This window comes from Suncus etruscus, chromosome 13 (assembly GCF_024139225.1).
Source record: "Suncus etruscus isolate mSunEtr1 chromosome 13, mSunEtr1.pri.cur, whole genome shotgun sequence".
In the NCBI taxonomy this organism is placed as follows: Eukaryota; Metazoa; Chordata; class Mammalia; order Eulipotyphla; family Soricidae; genus Suncus; species Suncus etruscus.
Window position 1 is genome coordinate 53,884,142 of NC_064860.1, and position 20,236 is coordinate 53,904,377.

Genomic DNA, 20,236 nt, shown 5'->3' on the forward strand with positions numbered 1-20,236 from the left:
ACTGAAATAAAGTGACATAGTCTTATGAATAGTGCTTACATTACCCAGAGTTCTGATAAAATTTCTGTGATTTTAATTGTCCTTGTTCCATGTAATTGGAAGCCACATCACGCAGTCTACATTATGGTTGAATACTACAGTTCCCCTTGCTGTCATACTCACAGGAAGAAATAATATTTGTGGGATAATTTTTCATCAACAAGTACCAGTTATAAATGTAAAACTGTACACTTGAATATTTTTATTAGTGGAATAATCTCGTAAGAGTTAGGAAAGTTGGATTTTGTAATCTGTTTGTATTCTTCATTCTTAAACACACAAAGGGACTTTTCATTTTAGATTATAAAAATGTAGTATAATAAAACATTCAATTTTTTAATTTTGACTATAAGAATGGGGGAGCATAGTTTACTATTAAAAATGCATTAAGTACTCAGAGAAGAATCATCAGCCTGAGAAGTCCTGTAATAATAGTTTTTACTTTTTTTTTTGTCTAAACAGCATTAATTCAGTAGCAAGTCATCCTTTGTGGAAACACAGTTCATAGTGGTAATTGGCATAATTAATCAATTAAGGAGTAAAAATAATTAAGAGTAAATAATAAGTAAAAGTGAGCAATTACAATAGATGTATCAAATCGAAATTAAATGGAAATGTAAAAACATTGCTTAAGCATGATTTCTAATGTAAGATCTATCACTTTAGCAACTTTTTTGGATTTTTGGGCCACACCCGGTGACATTCAGGGGTTACTCCTGGCTATGCACTCAAAAATCGCTCCTAGATTGAGGGATTATATGGGACACCAGGAGGATCAAACCGCGGTCCATCCTAGGTCAGCGCGTGTAAGGAGAATATCTTACCACTGCACCACCACTCCTGCCCTCTTTAGTAACTTTTATATATATATTATCTTGCACTTTTCTGCACATATTAAAAATTGAGGCTCTAAAATTCTTTTGAACAGTCATGATTTATAGAACTTAGTAAAAAACAAAAAATAGCATATCTTTCTAAAAATGGTAACAAACACTGTAAAGTTTGATGTTTATTTATTGAGATGTATTTAGACTTATATTCTAAAAATGTTTATTAGGTCATTTATTTAAATACATAGTCTAAGAAAATGTACACTATAAAAATAATTCCATAGTATAATAATAAACCCAAAGGAAATGGAAGTGTTGGGTGAGAAATGCAGTTAAGTCGAAGAAAGTCCCACTGTGATAATAGTAGCTGAAATTATCATTTTTTGACAAGATTGAAATAAAAAGGAAGTAAAGTGATATGCATGATACCCCCTCAGTAACAATAGTGTGGGACAAGGTTCCTAAAAGGGTCAAAGGGGAAATAGAAATAGAGAGTTAGAGCCAGACAGAGACAGAGATAAAAAATTGCCTGCCATAGGGAAAGATTGAGGGTGAGTTTGGTTAGTGGATAGGCTGGGAAATTGGTGACAGAAAATGAACACTGGTGAAGGGATGGGTATTGAAACATTATACAATCAATATTCAACTATAAACAACTTTAATTCTGTATTCATGTTGATTTAATAATTAAAAAAGAAAGTCAAAAATCAATGTATATCAAAGTACTAATAGACTTCATTATCGTAAACTAGCAGCCCCACTGTTCCTCACCCTTGCAACCTATTAGCCTAATGGATTGGAATTACAGACTGCCTTAGAAATTATTTTTGTGTGATAAAATCAAATGTAAGCCTTACAGTGAAAAATCATAGCATCATTATATTTAAGGTCTGCATTGTGCTCAAAATATGTTGAAAAAAATGATGCAAGATTATTTTATTAACATACTAAAAATTAATATGATGCTAGAAGAAAACAGAAGCCATTTGTGCTTTCTGTTGTTGTATATCACACACTGTCAATCATGCACAATAGTGTAAAATGTAAAATAATGTCAATTTAACAATTACTCTTTTCTTTAAACATTATGCATATGCAATGTGCCCATATATTTATTTATTAGTATATTGTATAATTGATTTTATTCATCCATTTGTAAACAATTGCTATTGCACATTTGAATAAATATTATTGATTGTCTTTCTGTACTCAGAATTGAAAAGGTATAATGAGCCTAGAAATAGCAAGATGCTAGGCATAACTTTCAAAAAAATAATACTTTCCACATCTTGTATTTTCTGAGATGCTTAAATCTCATTATACCATTTACGAGAAACATATTTGGTTTGAAAGTTTCCCTTTAGATCAGGGACAGAGCCTCAAGCCCTGTTCCAGAACTCTGAGAATTGTCATTCATTCTCCAGTTCAGTGTTGATGGACAGAGTAAAGTAAAGAAGGGAGAGGCTTCAGTTTTGCTTCAAGGGTGTATTGACAGAGGGAGGATATCCAATTAAGCAACCCGTCCTTTTGCACACAGAATTAGTGCAAGGATACATTTAGAGGAGGAATTATGTATAGTAAATAAGATAAAATCATTTTATCTACGCTACAGAGAGGAGAGTTGAAGCACTTCAATACATGTCTACACCTAGAGATGAGAGAGTTCTATTAATTTCTTTTTGATTACCAAACAATGATATGTGTTTTCAGGTCCATCACTTATATGTTAAGACTGTAACTTTCTTTTCAAATTTTAATTATTTTTTCATGGACAACTTTTTTCTTGACAAATAAATATTTGTTAATTTTTATTGGACTAAATATTTGTTTTATCTTAAAATGTATGTATTTATTGCTTAAGATTCAGAGTGAAGGGGCTGGAGTGGTGGCACAAGTGGTAGGGTGTCTGCTTTGCATGCTAGCCTAGGATAGACTGCGGTTCCATCCCTGTCATCCTATATGGTCCCCCAAGCCAGGAGCGATTTTTGAACACATAGCCAGAAGTAAACCCTGTACATCACCAGGTGTGGCCAAAAAAATTAAAAAATACATATCCAGAATGAAAACCAGAGAAGGATCTATTACTATAATCAGATATCAGATATTAATGAACTTCTTTATAATTTTTATTATTAAAATAACATGATATTGTAATGTGAAATATTATATAGAGTAGAGGAACTATTGTGAGGGGAAACCAACCATGTACTGACCTAATCTAATCACTGACTGAATATAAGAAAAAAAAAATTTTAACTTTATCTGTTTCAAAAAGCTGCATTGTAAAGATAGCTAACTTCAATTGAGGATAGGTTTCTGAAAAATACACAATCTACAGACACTTCATCTTGGATTATCATTCTTCAAAACTATTAAAAGCTGACACTTACATACACAATCTTATTTCTGAAACCAAGATGAGTAAAATAATCCTTTAGAATTAATATAAATATTGAAAAATACCTCACTACTTAAAAGTTAATTAACATGCTTAATATGAGCATTATTAAATCTCAGAGAAAGTAAGAAATCATATAATAAAATATATACCTTGGAATTTATAGGGAATTAAGGAAAACATAATAATTAAGATTCAAGGTCACCAGAAATTATGGCCAACATTGAACTAGTATTTAATTTTAAATTATCATAATGTAAAAGTAAAACTGCTATTACATACAATCATTTTCTTATTTCAGCGGTTTCCAAAATAATAAAATGCATCATATTATGTGAGGGTTTATTGTTTATCCAAGGAGAAACTGACCATTAAATAATTTAAATTGCTTGCACTTGGTCACACACCACACAATTCTTTTGTTTATTTTTATTTAGTCAAGGTGCAACTAATATTCTATGTGCTTTAAATTTGGCTTGGAGGGCAAATGTCTACCAATTCACAAATTCAGTAGCTATTATCCATTGAATTTATTGTACCATTTTTATATGCCTCTTTACTTCAGGTTAACAAAAATAAATATCATAAGCAGTTAAATATTTCATAGGACTCTAAGGAGAATACAAAATTTTTACACACAGTGATCTGAGATTACCATTACTAAGATTTAAATGCTAGTGAAACATAGTTTGGAATAAATTATATTTAGATGGGGATGGACGAGAAAAAACAGCTCAACTCAGGTTAGATCAGGTCTACTTAGTTAAAGGATTATAGGCATTAAATAGAAGAGACACATGTAAATAAAAATACAGCTATACTAATATGTGGACACCATACATAAATTTATATGCACACAGACACAAACAAACATACAGATACACACACACACCCTGAACTTAATGCCTTCACACACACATCCACTCAAATATATAAGAAAAATTACCTTGTATATAGAGGTGGAACTTTGATAGGTAATTTGTTCATATGGAGTTCCTTACTGCCCTGGTATAATTAATCTACTAAAAGAAGATCCTAGAGAGTGAGTTGTCTGCAATGGGATATTATAACAAGAAATAGTCATCTGAAAACCAGAAGGAGTTCATCATTTGACCCAGAATCAAATTTAACCTTGATCTTTTAATTTTCAGACTTCAGAATTGTAAAGATCAAATGGCTGTTTCCTGAAGTACTCACTTTATAAAAGAATAAACATTCACAAAATTTACAAAAAATCAAAGATGAAGTTGTTTAGATTTAAAGTCGTATCTCTTGGGGCTAGAATAATAGCACAGTGGGTAGAGAATTTGCCTGGCTTGTGCCCAACCTGGACATACCTAGATTTAATCCCCAGCATCCCATATAGTTCCCCCATTCTTCCAGGAGCATTTCAAAGCACAAACCAGGAGTAACCTCTGGACAGCATCAGGTATGACCCAACACACACACACACACACACACACACACACACACACACACACACACACACACACACACACACACACTATGCATTTTTCTAGAACCAGTTTTTAATTTCAAAATGTATCATGTGTTTAAAACAAACTGGAAACTAAACTTCTAGGTATTAGAAATAAATATACTGACAAATCACAGTACAGTGAGAAGTTAATCATACATGTAAAAATCAATCGTTATAAAATATAAAGATAAAGTTATTTTTCAGTTTATTTACTGAAAAAATATATAAATTGAAACAAATTAAGGTACTAAAAAAACCTAAAACAGGAAAATGGAAATAGTGTCATGTACTTTGATTTGCTTCAAAGTCAAGAAGAGTATAATTAAAATGAGGCAGCTAAACAGAGAGTTGAAGGAATGGTAGAAAGTCTAAAGGAATAGTCTCAGCAGGAAAAAAGATATCAAGGGATCCAGATAGAAAAGGAAGAAGTCAAGCTCTCACTGCTTGAATATGACATGATGCTATATTTAGAAAACCTAAAGACTTTACCAAGGAACTCTGCTGGAACTCGGATGCCAGCACCTATCTCTGACTGTCTCCTGTGCTGTGCTGCATTCTTGGCCTGATTTCATCCAGTGTGTGACTTCATCTGCACACGGCTAGCCTTCCCTGGAGCCTTCACTGGAGATGAGTTGATACGCCAGGAAAGGGGGAAGACGCTGAACTCTGCTGGAACTCAGATGCCAGCACCTATCTCTCACTGTCTCCTGTGCTGTGCTGCATTCTTGGCTTGATTTCATCCTGTGTGTGGCTTCATCTGCAGATGACTAGCCTTCCCTGGAGGTGAGTTGATACGCCCAGAGGGGGAGGAGCCAGAGGAGCACAGAAGAATACAACCACAACCCATAGAAAAACCCACAATACAAGTGTGACAATGGGGAAACAACGCAGGCCAGCGCCAGACATAGAGAATGAAGATGGCAACTCAGATGACCAGAACATGGCCAACCAACTAGTCAGTCTCTCAGATAAGGAGTTTAGAGTCGAAATATGGAAGATGTTCAAAGAACTCAAAGAAAGTATAGAAGAGAACACTAATAAGAATCAAGAGAATATGAAGATAGAAATGAGAAAACTCCAAATTGAAATTTCAGGTCAAATAACAGGTCTGAAAAACTCAGTAGATGAATTGAAGAAAAACATGGATGAGCTTTCCCATGGGTTAACAGCAGCTGAGGATAAAATTAGTACACTGGAAATGAGATGAATAACAACTACATACAGCAGAAGAGATTGGAAAAAAGGCTTAAAGCAAATGATCAAACAATGAAAAAATTACTCAAAGAATGGGAACAGATGAAAATAGAAGTCTACGATAAGCTCAACAGAAACAACTTAAGAATCGTTGGAGTCCCAGAGACCTAGGAAGAAAATCTCCAGGAAGAATCAACGGTCAAGGACATTATTAAATAAAAACTACCAGAGCTAAAGAATACATGCGATCAAATCCTGAGTACCAACTAAAAGAGACCCCAGTCCAACATTTCTGGAAAGTAATATGTATATTCCTTAAAAAACTAGAAATTGAACTTCTACATGATCCAGTGATTCCACTCTTATAAACAGAAAAAATGTCCTCTGCCTCTTATGCTCATTGTAGCTTAGTGTACAATAGTCAAAATATGTAATGGAATAGAAACACATTCCACATCATTTGCATTTTGGTAAAAAAAAAAAAGGGATTTAAATGCATGTAGTAATTACCATCATGTGATAAGAATTTAGAAAGGTATGTACTCATAAGGTTTAGTTTTTATATTTTTATAATATTTTAATACTTTATCAAATTTTAATAAACTATCAAGTTGATTATTGTATTAGTTACATTGTTTGAAATATTTTCTCTCAAAAAATAGTGAAACTAGGGGCCAGAGAGATAGCCTGGAGGTAGGGCATTTGCCTTGCATGCAGGAGGACAGTGGTTTGAATCTTGGCATCCCATGTGGTCCAACGAGCCTGCCAGAAGCAATTTCTGAGTGTAAAGTCAGGAGTAACCCTTGAGCAATGCCGGTGTGACTCAAAAACTGAAAAAAAATATAGTAAAACTAGAGAAAAGAGTAGTAACTAGAAACTATAGTTTAACATCTACATATATTTTAACTAGGATATTCTTCCTTATATACATAAATAATACAAAATGAAACATTAAAAAAGACCCTGCTCACTATTCTGAAAGCACCAATATATAAAATAATTCATTAAGAGAAGAGATGTTATAATAGGCATGACAAAAATACAAAAGATCATAATATAATTTATTATATATCATATTAGTTGATTCACACATTGAGTGATTAAATTTGAGGCAGATTTGAAAGCATCTATTTTATCTATGCTAAATGAATTTTTAAAAGAAAGATGATATTCTCAAGTTTTTGCTTATAAGTTAGATTTAGTTATTTTTTTTTTTTTGATAGCTTGAAAAATTCCTCTTTCTTTTTGTTTTTGTTTTTGAGTCACACCGGACAGTGCTCAGGGGTTAATCGGTTCTACACTCAGAAATTGCTTCAGGGGACCACACAGGATGCTGGGATTCGAACTGCTGTCCTTCTGCTTTCAAGGCAAATGCCTTACCTTCATGCTATCTCTCAGACCCAAATTCCCCTTTCTGATAGTAGAACAGTACTGTGGAAAAGAAATGCTTCATACTCTGCTTCTGAGCTCCTGGAGGATAGTTTTCTTTCATCAAGTCCATATTAATAGTAAAATGTCAATTTTGTGTACATGGAGACTAAATGCCAACTTGTTTCCATAATAATAATAATAATAATAATAATCAGACTACTGGTGTATAAATGCCATACTGACTATAGTTAAAAGGAATGAGGAATCAGCAAGTTTAAAGAGAAGAAAAATATGAATAGTAAAAATTATTAAACAAAAATTTATCATGTTAGACACAGACTAAAAAGAAAAAACATTACACTTAGATCTTGAGTACCAAGAACCAGGTCTTGCTAAATTACCCCAACTCATACATAGCTCATATTCATTTTGGCCTCTCTTCTGACAATAGATGGCAACTATCTAGAGCAAATTTGTTATTTAAAATTGTTATGTATATTTCTTTAAGGTGTGGCCATTTGTTTTCTTGGCATTAACACCATGAAATTTAATTGTAAAATTACTATCACTTTAGTTACAAACTAAATAACCTGTGAATGATTGGATTTCACTATCATAAACTTGCAGTTTCAAAAGTACAGTGAAAAGTATAGCTTTGCCCATAGTTAATCCAGGTTTAATGCCAAACAGTCAAATGGCTCACCGAACCAACCATGTGTGATCCCTGAGTACAGAACCAGGATAACACCTGAGTGATGCCACCAAAAATTTTAAAAGAAAATTTGTTCTCAAATATAATATTTTAAATGGTGTGTGAAACACTAAGCATACATTAAATTGCAGATATATGATAGGAAAATAAGAATAAGGTCTGTAAAATCACTGTTCTTTGGCAAGTTGAACTATGTTAATAGTTGTCACTTTTGCTTGAAATGTGACTGACATCCATTGTTAATATTCAGGTTGAGAAAGTTGGCTGATTTTATTTTGATACTTAACGATATAAATCTGTCACTTCAAGGAAATCCTTATAGAATGTTTACCATAGTGAAATTTTTCAACATTTTGACAACAGTTATCATCATAGAGATCATTCATTTATGATTATGAATTCAATAATATGTCAACACACATTTTGATCACAAACATGATGATTTTTGTTATATATTGGAATGTATCCTCTTTTGAAATCAGCTATTCAAAACAATACTACCAAAATATTTATAAACCATACTTTGATGATTATCCAAAGTATAGTATATACTGATAGATGTAGTCCACTACAAAATTTTGGTTGAAAAGCATATAATTGACTACCTGGAGCAGCACTGACTAGGGTATTTGTCTTGTACATGGACAATCTGATTTTTATCCCTGGCATCCCAGAATACAACTAGGAATAATTCTTGCGTGCAGAGCCAGCAGTTATCCCTGAGCATCATTGAGTATTCCCCCTCTCAAAACAAAAGTAAAAAGAAAAGCTTATAATTGAAAATAGCAACTAACATTTAAGAAACTCTGAAATTACTACTAGTAGAATTTTGATATACATTTTTGTAGTGAAATAAAATTGTATCTTAAAAATGAAAATACAAATTACGTGTTTTTAATACTTTTATGTAAAGCATGCATTATACACGGTTTTATTTTATTTATTAATTTTAATTATACTTGTGGAAATATGAATAAAACTGTGTTTATGCTTTGGGAGTACTAAGCTATTGCACTTCTACCTCACTAAAATGTCCAAGATCCTTTAGTATTTTCCAGAGATAACTTCTAATTCACCTTGACCCCTATGCCCCACATCCATTCTGTCTATTCTGATTCACCGAGTAGTTCTCCCTTCACCACTTGGTTTTGTTTTTGTTTACATTGTTTTTCCTTTTTTTTCTTTTCTGGATTATTCTCTGTGATAAAGGTTTACTCCTGATTCTCTGCTTTGGGGTTACTAGTGACAGGTTGTCTTCAGGGAACTGGATGGAGTGCTGGGTATTTAATCTGAATCAGCTGCTTGCAAGGCATATGTAAAGTGCCCACTGTACTATCTCTTCCCTTCATCATCACCATTTTTTAACAATAGTTTTTTATTCAAAGATAAATTTCTATCTAATTAAATCTCGATGTGTTTCTATATGATTAAATGGAATAATATTTTCTTTCTCCTACTTAGTCCACTTACCACTACACCTTTAAATCTATTCAGGATTTCAATTTCATCTATAGTTTATCATTGAATTCTCTATTTTAAAAGACAAAATATTTTTTTAGAATGTGGAATATTTGTATTTTTTATTTTTTAATATTATAATTTTTATTTTAATCATAGTGGCTTACATATTGTTCACAGTAATATTCCAGATACATATTAACATTGAATTAGGGGAATTCCCACCACTGAATTGTCCTCCCTCCAAAATTTTTTTTAAATAGTTGAGTAGCACTCCATTATGTGTTGACACCACAACCCGTTTATTCATTTACTGAACATTTGGATTGCTTCCATATCTTAGCTGTTGTACTTATTACTTTAATGACCTGCCCTCTGAACGTTAAACATGTAGAATTAAATGACAATAGCTCACTCTCTGGTGAATTGTAATATCCAAATGTATGACCTTTGAAATATCTTTGAGGGCTCTAAAATGTTCCTCCAAATGTTAATTGCATATTTCTATTAGTAATGAAAATTTTAAACTGTGACTGACTTTACAAAATATAATTGATAGTTTTTATTGATCAAGCTAGTAAAACAAAAGTCCTTGTTTATAATGATTAGTCTGAAATTTCTTAATTCCAGACCATACCAGCCATCTACCCTTCCTTGATGTACCTAAACTATTGAACCATGTCTAAAGAAAGTTACTTAATTTAACAGACTGCTTGTACCTTATGATTATAATCAATACACACAGATAAACTTTCATGCATCCCAGTAATATGCTGAAATTATCAAACACACTCATTTGTCTATTCTCCTAATAGATTATTCTATTATTTTGTTTCTAATATTCCTTATGGTAATAATTTTACTATGACAGTGTAACAAGACCCAAAATTTCTGAGTCTTCTATTATTTTGTAATAGATATATTTATATCTTTTGGACTTTTATGTTTTGAGCTATTGTATTTATTTATTTCAAGAAGTAGACTTCTTTTTATTTTTTGGTTATAATGTCTTTGTAATTTATAAATATGCTAAGTTAAATAAATATCACTGTTGCATAGATACAAATATTATCTAGACATTAAATTTAGAGCTGCATAAAATTTTGCTTAGCTACTGCCCAATTCTCCAAAGCAAACTCTGGCTTATATGTCATTTTGACCTAAGGGTCATTCTCAATTGAGAAAAATCTACATTCATAGTAATAGAAGGACACAAAGCTCTTGCCTGTTGATGCTGTATATTCCCAATACCCAGGCTGAACAACAACAACAAAAAATGCATTTGAACTTCAAGGCAGAAAAAATTTCTAGGACACTAAAATTTATCATAAGATAAGTAATTTAGGTTAATAATTGGCCTGTATGCTATTATGGCCAGCCTGCAAGGCAGTAACATCAGCAAGGGACTGGAAATCAGGATGGGCTTTGAGGCCAAGGGATTTATAGCTGCAAAAGTGGTTGAATATATTTTTTTTATGGCTGACTAAAAGTACTTCTGTGAAATTTACCTCCATACCAAATTTTATTCCACATTATTAGAAATTATTTATCTCTGTTAGAGAATTTGGTTTAAAAAGGCTTTGCATTTCAAAGCATCTAATATTTTATTTAATTTTAGTGCTTTCTGTATATTATAAATGGCCAGTTTAGATACTAACCATGTTTCCTTTTTTTTTTTTTTCAACCAGTGTTAACACTACAGTGTGCTAGATAAAACTAAAGATGAGAATCCTCCACAATTTCTGTTTCTTGGAAACTACCTTACCAGGAACTCTTGTGAAGAGAGCTTGCAGATATTATTTTGTAGATGTCTTGATTAGTTAACACTGAAATTCATATGCCCAATCCCATATGCTTTTTAAAAGAAAAAAATTTCCCCCCAGATATAACTTAGACTTCGCCCCAGATATGACTTAGAGAATCAGTGTACAATAAGATTTAACAGTTACAAGGTATAACATGGAGTATCTGTATGGGGAGGAATATGTGAGGTCTCTGGAGAAACTTATATGACCTCAACCAACAGTCTTCAAAGAAGTGGGTAATTGAGTCCCATTTCTACTGAGTGATGAATTTAGATACAATAACTATCATATATTGACCTTGTTAGAAACTAGTAGTGAATCCAGCCAAGCGGCATGGCCTCTGACTTCTAGAACAGTGAGATATCAAGCAAAGGTAATTCATATGACAAAGGCAACAATATCTGTACTCAGATATATAACTTGCCATATAGATAGGATTTTTTTAACAGAAAGATCATTTTTATAAATATAGTGATACTGATTAAACACCCCATTTGTTTCATTGGGTAGTTAAAAAATCAGGCAAGATTTTCTTCTAAAAAATAAGGACACAGGGGCCAGAGAGAAAGCATGGAAATAATTTGCTTTGCAAGCAGAAGGAAGGTGGTTCAAATCCCGGCATTCCATATGGTTCCCGGAGCCTGCCAGGAGCGACTTCTGAGCATAGAGCGCTGCCAGATGTGACCAAAAAACCAAAAATAAAAAAAAGGACACATATTAATTTCAGTATCTATTTTTGCATCTTAAGATTGTCTTAAGAAGACCTGTTTTGTACATTAGGACAGGTACATACTTCACTATAATGTAAGCATAGTAAATATGTGATTTCATTTTTTTTTTTTTTTTTGGTTTTTGGGTAACACCCAGCAGTGCTCAGGGGTTAGTCCTGGCTTTGTGCTCAGAAATCACCTCTGGCAGGCACGAGGGACCATATGGGATGCCGGGATTAGAACCACCATCCTTCTGGATGTAAGGCAAACGCCCTACCTCCATGCTATTTCTCCGGCCCCTCATTTTATTTTTTTTAGGTCATGTTTAGAAGTGTACTGAGGGTTTAGATCTGCATTCATGAATCATTCCTGTCAGGCTCAAAAGTTCATAAGGGATGCAAGGGTTCAAACCCAAGTTGATGCACATAAGTTCCCAAGTCAATATATTGTCTCTTTGACCACAATTATATTTTATTTGATGGTTATACTAGAAACTAAGATGTCTATTTTATTTTTTTTTCAGAGAAAAACAGCTGTTGTGCAGTTATTTAGTATTCACTGTAACATAGCAGACTTTATAATTAATCTTTATTGAACTTCCATTTGGGGATTGAAACAATATTTCAATGGGTAGTTTGCTTGTTTTGCACATGATCCCTGGCAGTCATATGGTTCCATGACCATGCCAGGAGTAATTCCTGCGTATAGAACCATACTATAGAGTATAGTAACCCTGAGCACTGACAGATGTGATTAAAAAAATCCCCTCCCTTTTTGTTTTTGGATGGAGAAACCTGAGAACTCAGGGCTTCTAGGCTCTGCATTCAGGGGCCTATTGGGTCAGTCCTATTCAAGGTACTATTCGTTCATTCTTAAACTTTTCTTCTCATGAATAAAGTATTTATAAAATTTTATTTATTACTGAATAAAGTATTTATAACATTTTATTTATTACTATCTTTGCTGTGTTATATTGGTATTTCAATTAGTTTAGACTTATCTTAATTACAAAAGTTAGTTTCTGATATTGTCACTATGTTATTAAGTTTGTCATGTTTTAAGAGGTATTTTTATTACATCAACTTAGTCTTTATATTTCCCCAATCAATTCTCATCCTCATACTTTATTTTTACTAATTTTCATTCCTTACAACTTATGTTTTTCTTCCAAGATTCTGTTATTCTTGAATTTCTAGAACAAAACATTTAGATTTTTTAACAGCTATTATTAAAGTAGCAAATGAGATGATTGATCAGAGTAGAAGCAAATCCAACACATGCATAATGACCATAGTTTAATCTTTGGTACACATGACTTCCATAGCATTGCTAGAATAGTCCCTGGTAGTTCCAGTTCCTCTGGGAAGACCAGAATTGCATCATTCGGCCATAACATTGCATTATTCTATTAAGTTACAAGGCTTTTACTGGAAATGATTCCTGGGTGCTCTGAGCAATTCTTGAGAGCTCTCATCAACCTTTATATATCATGTATAAAGACATCCAAAAAATAAAGAAGTTTAGCTAGAGAGCTGATAGTCTAAGGAGAGGCAAAGATAAAGATCTGAGGGCTCCTAATGGAAATTACTGGGTTACTGGCACCCCACAGAGAACAATTTATGGGTCTAGTCCTGTATACAGTCTTTTTATTTGTCACCTCTTCCAGAGATTAAGAACATTCACTTATGAAATGTAAACCCCTGAAACAGAAGCCTCATGGCCCAATCCCAGGGGATTTGACAAACATTGACCTAGAAGCAAACACAATATAGGAAATAATCCACACACAGGTATAGAGATAAAAACAGGTTCAGGGACTTCCACTGCAAGCCTTCTGCTTACTAGCCCTAAGACCAACAAGCAGAAAGTTCAAGATTGGAAAACAGAAACCACAAGTCACTTTTCCCAGAGACCCTAGAGACTTTATTGGGAACTCAATGACCACATATAGGGGAGGAGAATAGGTGGTCTAAGGCACCAATCCAAAGGTGCTTCAATCCAAAATTGCTTCCATTCAATGAGTAACAAGCATATCCTGAATAGGATGGAAAATGGGTAATCCAATACCCCGTTTAGGATTATTAGAATTAAATAGGAATTTGTTTGTTATCTATTCTTCCTACAATTGATTATTCCTGAACAATAAATGTCCTACATGAAGTATAGTCAGGGATCTCAGTCCACGAAGCTGGGAGCCACCTGGTCCCATAGTTTTCTCTATTATGTCTGTATTGTTTTTTTAAACCTCATGGCATCCCTGCTTCAGCCCCATTCACCTAGGGCTGGACTCTGGGATTTATATGCATATTTAAATATTAATATTCCAAACTATTAATAGTATATTAAGTATATTATTAATTTTACTTTGACGCTTTTATGGAGAAGATTATGCCTTCAAAATATCTGTGCAATTTTCTACAGTCAAAAGGAAAGCAGATCACTTTTCAAGACTTGAAATTTTCTTAGTCTAGATTATTTCCACTCTTCACTATACAACTTTTCCTCTAGCTCTGAGCAATTTTCCATTCATTGTCACTAATTCTTCTTGTAATAACATCTTGTGTGATTGTCAGCTGAAGCTGGATGAGACTATAAACCATTAAAAATGTTCCTTTTAAGTGTTTCTACTTGAGAACAACAGTGTGGTATTCAAACAATATCTATGTAGCTGTGCTTAAAGGTATATATGCCAATATCAGATTATCTAAGTAAAAAATTAAGTATTTCTAGTAAAAATTAAGTATTCCTTAGTTCTTAGGAAGTAAAATTGCTCATCATGATTCATTTATAGAGAAAACTCTGAATACTAATTCTAATTATTGTTCTGTACCTTATATTATTGCTAAATAAAAGGTGGAAATCATCATTTACATATTTCACAGCACAGTTTTATTGGTGTATTTGAATCTAATGTATTAGAAGTATATTATCTAAGAAAATTAATAGCAAGCATAACGTTATCAACCCTATGGGAGAAAATGCAATAACAGAAGTTATTTAAAAGAAAAAAAGCTTTATTATTTTGGTAAAATATATAATTTATCAGGTTTTAAATTCCTTTTACAAATAGAATATAGTCCACCACTGTATTGTTTGTTGTTAATTGCATGTTCATTGTGAAACAAACTCACTCAGTGAGTTTAATTTGGAAAATTCCTAATATATGTACTATTATTTATTCTGCATTTTGTATCTTCAGAGAATCTTATAAATTTCTAGTGAATCAAATAAACCTAATTGATTAAATGTTCCCTCAAATGTATGAGTCTTATTAAGCAATGAGTGTTTTGCATACAAATTATTTGTGCTGTTTGGGTCCATTTAAAGGATTGCAGTGAATTTTATAAATGAATATTGACATTTTAGTGTTGCAGCTTTTTGCTAACACATAATCTCATAAGAATAAAAATAAGTAGAGAAGTTTTTTTAAAGAAAGCAATTTAATTTCACAAATAAAACAGTTCAGTCTCTGTTCACTTTGTGCAATTGAAGAGATTAATCTTCAGTCAAAGCCTCAGAAGGAGAACCATAAGGGAAGTGGTGAGACTATGGAAAATATTAGCATTGTTTGTACATATCTGTAAGATTATTCCATCATGTGTTTCTTAAAATAATACTTATTATGGTTGAATCCTAAAATCAAATTTCTGATAAGGATAGAAAAAGCGCAACTATTTTAACAACTCACATAAAATCAGTGTGTGGGAGAATAAATGGAATTATCCTTGAAATGTTTTATTTTTCATATGCAAATACTTTCTCATGATGAGCTGGTTTAATTCAAGTAACTGGTTTGTAGTGTTAAGTGTTAAGTTTCTCTTAATCTTGCAGTATTATTTTCCACTTTTTAACTAATTTATTGGGAAGAAGGCTTTCAAACAGTACTCACAGACACTGAAAACTACTCCTAAAGATACTCATTTAATTTGATTGGTGGAACCAGTCATTATTGAACATTTCAAAGGATATACTCAGTAATGGTCAGGAGGCCAAGGCAGAATCTTCACAACTTATATGCTTTCTAACCTCTATATCCAGACCCCACAAACTGATTTATTTCCCTTAACAAAACTGCCCAAAGTTCTTTTCATCTTGATGAAATGTGTTCACTCATATACAGAATTTGAAATGGCCAAAGTTTGCTAGATTTTGATAAAGAATATGACTAGGTCTTAGATTTAATAAAATTTCTAGCACATAATAAAGAAAATGAGAATTCAGGTTTGTGAAAAAAAAATCTTATGGGGATATTTTAATAGTATTATGAATCTAGAACTTTGGTGATGAGTAATTAGACATATACAAATAGTTGTATGAAATTGAACTCCCAAAATGTGTGTCTGAAGTTGATAGTGTTAGGTTCGTCAGAACTACGATAAGGGTCTTGGGGAGGGGAAGTGAAGAGATGGACACCTCTGTAAGGCACACAAGTAAGCTCCAAGTTATTCTGACCAGCCAGGGTCCAGTGCCTCGCTGTAACCTGGCTCAGGCAAAGGACCTCGTGGCTTTCTTTGTCAATCCTTATATACCATAAGGAAGGGAGAGGGGGTAGGGGACAATTTAACATTTCCTTATAAGGGAATAAATCTGCTAAGACATTCTGAGGCAGTGGAAAAAAGTTCCCTACAATGAGCCGTTGTTACAGGAATTTCTACTTTGCCCCGGGAAAGTTTCTACACATCTGCCTTTTAGAAAGGTCAAGCTCCTTTCCTGGAATTATGTTCCAGCCCTTACAAAAGCATAGTGAGGAAAGCATTTATTTGCCTTGCATGCAGCCAACCTGGGTTCAATTCCTGGCATCCCATATGGTCCTCTAATTACTTCCAGGAATAATCTTTGAGTGTAGAACTTGGAGTAACTGCTTAGCACCATTGGGTGTGGGTCCTATATATATATATATATATATATATATATATATATATATATATATATATATATATATATATACATATATACATATATATGAAACATTAGAAAGTACTGTAAATTTTTAAATGGAATTAAATATTTATATCTGATTGTGCTATTTACAATTGTTATAAGTATAACACCAGTATAACACCATAAAGGAGAAATAACTCTCAAAAAGTTCGAGAATATATTTCTAATATTTAGTCTTGCAAAAACTTAGTATTTCTTGATATAAATGTAGACAAGATATTGAGAAAACCAGCTCTCCACCGATTTCCTGAATATGAAGAAAACAAAATTGAAGGCATATAGCCCCCCCCAAGGGATCTGACTCAAACGTATATAATGCCTGGTGTTTGTGTGAAACTAGGGCTGTTTCTCAGCAAAAACCACATTATTAGGACAAAACCCAGTATCAGGACAAAACTACCACATGCACCTCCAAATTGACAAGTACAAATTTAAAGAAGCCTGCACATAAAATATTTGTTAGGTATATATTGATTCTGAGTCATCTTTACATTATTAATAAAGGAAATCATTTTTAAATTGTTACAGTTTAAAAATACATATAATTTAAGTATAAATACATTATTATGAAATTATTAAGAAAAATATTATGAAACTATTTTTATGAAAATTATTATAAAATATTATGAAACACATGGTTGGGAAAATTGTGACATAGTTGGTAGTGATCTTGTTTATAGTTACAACTGTGGAATTTTATTAAAGACATGTAAAATGGAGTTTTCCCAGGGGACACTTATATAATGAAGTTGCAATATATGTCATTTTATTACAAAATGTCATGAGATAAAGACAAATTCTAGACTTTAAATCAATGGTAGAATAAAGTGAAACAAGTGAAAGTGTAAAAATACCTAAAGGTTAGATTTTGGACTCGATAATATAATTCAGGTTTTCTGGTCACATTAGGTGTTATTTCTGGGCCACAATACTGTGCTCAGCAGGGCCAATTCTTTATTCTATTCAGGAATCACCACTGGCTCTAGATCTAGATCATGTGTGGTATGAGGAACCAAAACACCATAATAGATATTCAATTAACATTTCTTTCTAATATTAAACAATTCTGAAAATGTAGTTAATTATAAATATTTTCCTGCTTTCTTTTTTTAATTAAATTTATAATTCATTTTATCCACAAATAATATTTAGTACAATATTTACTCTTATTTTTTGTTTTTTACTATTCCATTGTGTTTATTTGTCTTAAATAAGGCATATTGATCATTATTTGTGCTATTTTTAGTATTATATTATCTTTGTGTTATTTTCAGTTTTTTATTTTTATTTTTATTTTCATTTATTTTGTTTGGGGGCCACAATTGACAGTGCTTAAGGGATAGCCAAATGCAAGGCAAACTCTCTACTACTGTACTATCACTCTGGCAATCTTATTTTCATCCTTTAAGTGCAGCTTTCCTTTTGCATTTTAGCCATATTTTAATAAAAGAATGCTAAACAAAAGGGACAGATTCTATTTAATTTTACTAGATATTATTAAATTTATATAGAATTAAATGAGAAATAGTTAAATCACCTCTAGCAATTACGTAAAAAAGCATTTTTCTAAAGAACCACAAATTCTATTATGTTGAAATCATTCAAATTTTACTGATGCAATAAGTCAAAAGTTTAAAAAATGCTTTCGAATAACAATGGTCTCAATTTATAATTAGTTATGTATTTATTTTCCAAATAAATAACATTTCAGATATACAATTTCTTTCTTCTGGTTCAAATAAAGGTTGCTCATGTTGTTATTGATTGATGTACACCTGAAATATGAATATATGTATAGAATATTATGTATAAATATGAACACAATGATAACTTCAATTAAAATATATATATGAGATAGTTGGAAAGAATGGGACACATGCTTTCTTTATATATGACATGGTGTGTAGCCCCTAGAGGTTCCAGAGAACCATACTTTGTGAAGCTGGTGGCCCCAGTACAGTTGAGTCTGAACATCTTCATCTCACCAGAACCTGCTCGGTGGTCATCATACATGGTTGGTCAAGTATCTTGAGGGAATATTTTAAGGCATCCCAAAAAACTGCTTTGAAGTTTCTCCCTCCACTCCAACACCACTTCCCCTAAATAAGAATCAAATAATAATAATTTGAAGAAACAATGAAAATAAGAAATAAACTATTTTAAGTCATTATTAAAGGAAATTCTGAAAAACATGCAGATAACCTACCAACTCAACATATCTTATAGTAATTTCCAGATAAAAGTAGTGTTTTCTGAGTACAGGTATTTGCTAGAAAAGCCATATGGTACTTCTTTTCTACATTGTGTTAGATTTAAATACAAACAGTGCTTTATGTTGCTCATGTTGTTTTCATAAATCACTACTCAAATACTTCAGAGGTAATACAACTTTTGGGTGTGATCAGCACTTTGAAAATATTGTGTTATCTGGCAAGAACGTACAAGCTATGAATAATTTAAATAATTGTAAAGCTTTCATTCTGAATGATGACTTTAGAAGCTTCGTAGAAGCGCATTTTTATTCCTGTTACATAATTTTGACAATGATTTTTTCCCCCTAATGTGTGATTGGTTTGTGTAGAAATTGTTATTTTATTTTGAGTTGATAATAAAGATGCTTACTGCCAAGAAACCCATTTCTTTTAGAGTCAGAGTTTCTGATTGCTTTCTAACAATTCAAATATATGGAATAAATGGTGGTATTATATTTACATTGTATATAAGACAAATCAAGCTTTACCCCGAGTGGTCATAAAGACTTAACATAGTGCTTTCAATAGATCCATGGTGTTTTCCTTAGGGTCTAGTATAATTCAAAATGTACTGAGAACATGAAGGCAAATGTTCTATTTGAGACTCTTTGTTCCCTCTCTCCATTATAAGAGAGCCTATAACTTTCCAAGTACTTTTATAGACTCTCCTCAGGGAAAGTCCACAGTGGATATCCTATGCTGTTGTTAGAAAGTTAATGGTGGAAACTAAATGCTCCATTCCAAGTTCGCTGTTGTTTCTTCTATGAGAACAAAACAAATTGTGCTGCCTCATTCTCATTGTTGCAAGTATTCATCACTGTCTACTAAATGACAGTCATTTTGCATATACTAGTTTTTTTCATAAACTATTCTAAGAGATCTTGCTATACCTTTTACAAAAATGGAAAAACATATCTAATTTCCACATTGTCACACTATTTTTCTGACCTAAGCACAGTTCCCAAGGTCACATTGCTAAGATGGGTCAAAGGCTTCAGTGATGCTATGATCTTATAAGTGGACATTTTTAATAATATCTGTGAGAT